General features: G+C 41.0%; 1 long non-coding RNA gene across 1 annotated transcript; it reads left to right on the forward strand.

Annotated features, from left to right (window-relative positions):
* The first annotated feature begins 1,777 nt into the window (after positions 1-1,777).
* LOC111825399 lies at positions 1,778-3,530 on the forward strand. The gene is made up of 2 exons (XR_002828559.1): positions 1,778-1,836; positions 3,297-3,530. It is a non-coding gene; the product is annotated as an uncharacterized LOC111825399 (long non-coding RNA).
* The last annotated feature ends 433 nt before the right edge of the window (positions 3,531-3,963 follow it).

Below are 3,963 nucleotides of genomic sequence, written 5' to 3' on the forward strand. Positions count from 1 at the left end.
TTCCTCTTTTAACCCTTTTTTCTTTCTCCTGCTTGATTGTTTACTCTTTATGATGAAAAAACGACATCAAATATTTAACAATTGTTTACACTTTGCCTTATTCATCACCTTTTATGCTGAAGTTTTAAAGTAAAGATATTGTGATATTTCACTCCTCAATATTACAATATACATCTCAATTTTAAAAGAACACTTTCTACATAACCATATTACCATTTTCACAATTAACTAAAGCTAAAAATAATCACCTAGTATCAATTGTTATAGAACAGAAAGTGTCCACCTGCACTAGCTGACCCAAACACTAGACACTAAGAATTGAAGTGGAGAAATGTTAGCTTTTTAAAAAATATGCTTTTATTGATTTTTAGAGAGAGAGGAAGGGAGAGAGAGGTAGAAACATGGATCAGCTGCTTCCTGCCAGCCCCCTACTGGGGATGGAGCCCAAAACTGGGGCATGTACCCTGATTGAAATCAAACCAGCAACCTCTTGGTTCATGGGTCTATGCTCAACCACTGAGCCACACCAGCCAGGCACTGTTGGCTATTTTGTTATGAATGGCGCCTTCAAGAGAAAGGGAAGCTAATGCTCAAAAGCCCGATGGAGTGTAGGTTACAGATTATATCGGGCAAAACCACAACACACCATGGGTTGTGGGGGTTCCATTGAGTGGGGAGCTGATTGGTGTGAGGTGAGGTAAAGGTAATGAATTATTTCTTCAGGACTGGAGGACAGCTCTGAGGTCTGTTTCCAGTGTCCCTGTCAGGTCTCATGGGAAAGTAGGCAGGGTGGTCGTTCCAGCTTAGGAAGTGAAACCTAAGCCTGGCAGAGGTCCAGACCTTTTGACCTTTGGTCGTGTCCCAGCTGCTGTCTTCTGCTGCCTGGAGGGTCACTGATTATCTGGGGGAAGGCTAGGTCTCTGAAGAAGGGAAAGGAGAGGAAAGAGAAAGGGAGACAGAGAGATGATTTCTAGCGTTAGGATTTAAAGTTAATCAAACTCATACGGACCCTCGGTTTTACAATTTATAGCCAATCCAGACTCAAATTCCCCCTGCTGATCCCACTATGTCTTTAACAGCTGACTAAGTCAGACCAGGCTCCAAACAATGACCACACATTGCATTTGGTTACATCTTTTTTTAACCCAGACTAGCCTCCCCCATCTCCCTACCATCTATTTTTAGAATGATGTTGCCTTATAAAAGAAACAGGGGTAGCCTTCTGGATTTATGTTATGGTGTCTTTGTGGTGTCTTCAACATAATTCTATTTCCTCTATATTTCCTGTTACCTGGAAGTTAGCTCTGAAGCAGCGGTTCTCAACCTGTGGGTCGCGACCCCTTTGGGGGTCGAACGACCCTTTCACAGGGGTCACCTAAGACCATCGGAAAACACATATATAATTACATATTGTTTTGTGATTGATCACTATGCTTTAATTATGTTCAATTTGTAACAATGAAATTGGGGGTCACCACAACATGAGGAACTGTATTAAAGGGTCGCAGCATTAGGAAGGTTGAGAACCACTGCTCTAAAGGCTGGATTACAACCTATTTACTCTTCTGAATAAAGATTTCACTCACATTGTTCCTGTTTGGGGTGACTTTTTTTAATAAGTTACATAAATTCTGGGTTAATTTTATTTTTTTTAATATATTTCATTGATTTTTTACAGAGAGGAAGGGAGCGGGTCCAGGGGTCCACAAAGGTGTGGACGGAGTCGGCGAAGAAGGAATGACACGAAGACAGCCTTCAGTTGATCAGCAGCCTAGTCAGGACCTCTAGCCAGGATCTCCAGCCAAAGTTCTGTCTAGGAACTCCAGCCAAGCTCTGGTTAAGATCTGATCAGGATCTGATGTTTATTGTCTTGTTACATCTATATTTATACCAGCCGATTTTAATCCTGTCAATTTCTATTACAAAGGTTAGGGCGTTTCTTATCTCCATTCCAGGGAGTAAAGATTATGTAGCTTAACTACCCGCCTGGCACTTAATTAAGGGGTTGTATCCCCTCCCTAACCTCAGGGAAAAATCCCCACCTGGGGAAACAACCTTTCTCAGAGAGGTGACCTTGGTTAAAACACATGGCACTAAGGAGAGCAAACATATTAAGAACAATATGCTATATATGCCAGGTCCCTTGAAACATATGCTGTGCAGATGTTTCTTTCCTGCAGCGACTGTGTCAAGCAGCAAGGATGGACCGGCTTCCGGCAGGATAGAGAGTTAGAAACATCGATGAGAGAGAAACATCGATCAGCTGCCTCCTGCACACTCCCTACTGGGGATGTGCCCGCAATCAAGGTACATGCCCTTGACCGGAATCGAACCTGGGACCCTTGAGTCCGCAGGCTGACGCTCTATCCACTGAGCCAAACCAGTTAGGGCTGGGGTGACTTCTTGAGAATGATTTTTATTTGTAGGTTTATTTTTGGGGTGACTTCTTGAGGATGGCTTTTATTTGTAGGTTTATTTTTGAAGTGACTTCCTGAGGATGATTTTTATTTGTAGGTTTATTTTTGTTTATTTTGTTCAACCATTTTTTCATTGGCACTCTGTAATCAATGGATTTTTTTTTTAGAAGAGCTGAGAATTGTTCTTGCTAAAGTGGGAGGCCATTGGCTGGGCCATCTCTTTGCCTCCTGGCTATACTGTGACCAGACCAAACCAAAAATGAGAATGAAAGGATAACAGAAAATATTTTTCTCATTCTGGCTATTCAACATCTATTCTGTTAAATATTTAGTGACCACTTTATATATGTAAAGGGCTAGATGTCATAAGTGATATAAAATTTTTTTAAAAAATTTAGACACTGAACTTCATGTACTTCCAGTCTAGTAGAAAGACAGACATTCCTCAATCTTCATAAGCATTGTTATGACAGCCACTATACAGGTATATTATACTGTTTAAAGCTGCTGCTCTGTGACTTGATTGATAGCTTTGGGGACAGCAACCCAGAACCATAGGAAGTGCACGGGCTTGGGAGTCTGACTGACTCAGGTTACCAAGTTACCAACTCTCTGAGCTTTAGTTTCCTCATCTGAAAAATGTGGGAAATAATATCTACTTCAAAGGGTTCTTGTGAGAATTAAATATCACGGTATATGTAAAAGCTCAGGGAATTGCTGCTATGAAATAAACTCTCAAGAAATGATGGTTATTTCCCATTAGTGTCTGTCTCTGTCTCTCTCTCTCTCTCTCTCTCTCTCTCTCTCTCTCTCTCTCTCATAGTAATGTGTCAAATATGGATTTTTCCTAATAAATGGGAATTTCTTTTGTTTTCTCAGATACTCACATGGAAAGAGCTGCAAGGTACTGCAGATTCTGTTTCAAGTCAGCTCAGACACGAGCCATTTCTCTCTCTGGTTTGAAAGCTTGCAACTCCGAAGATCCAAATCCAATTCTTTGCCTCCTAACATCAATCATTAGAGTGTTTTATCCTTCTGGAAACTTATATATAGAGACCTATAGAGAAAGGTAACCTGCCTTGGAAGTTTAAAATAAAATTCACAATAATGAAACGTGAAGAATATCGTTTATTTTCCAAAGAAATTTAAGGTATTTTTCAACATTTAAAAACAGTACAGTTGTCATGTTCTTATCCGTCAGTGATGAAATGAGCTGTTGGGAGAAAGTGGTACAATCTTTAAATATATATATATATTTCAGAGAGAAGAAAGGAGAGGGAGAGATGGATAGAAACATCAGTGATGAGACAGAATCATTGATCAGCTGCCTCCTGCATGGCCCCTACTAGGAGTCAAGCCAGCAACCCGGGCATGTGCCCTGACTAGGAATGGAACCTCCTGGGTTCATGGGTCAACACTCAACCACTGAACCATGCCACGCCGGCTGGGCATTACAATCTTTCTCTAAGGTAATTTGGCAATACATATTAAAAGTTTTTTAAATCGCCCATGGGGGTCATGCAGGAGGCAGCCAATCAATGATTCT

The sequence above is a fragment of the Myotis lucifugus genome, unplaced genomic scaffold, assembly GCF_000147115.1.
Source record: "Myotis lucifugus unplaced genomic scaffold, Myoluc2.0 scaffold_24, whole genome shotgun sequence".
Taxonomy (NCBI): Eukaryota; Metazoa; Chordata; class Mammalia; order Chiroptera; family Vespertilionidae; genus Myotis; species Myotis lucifugus.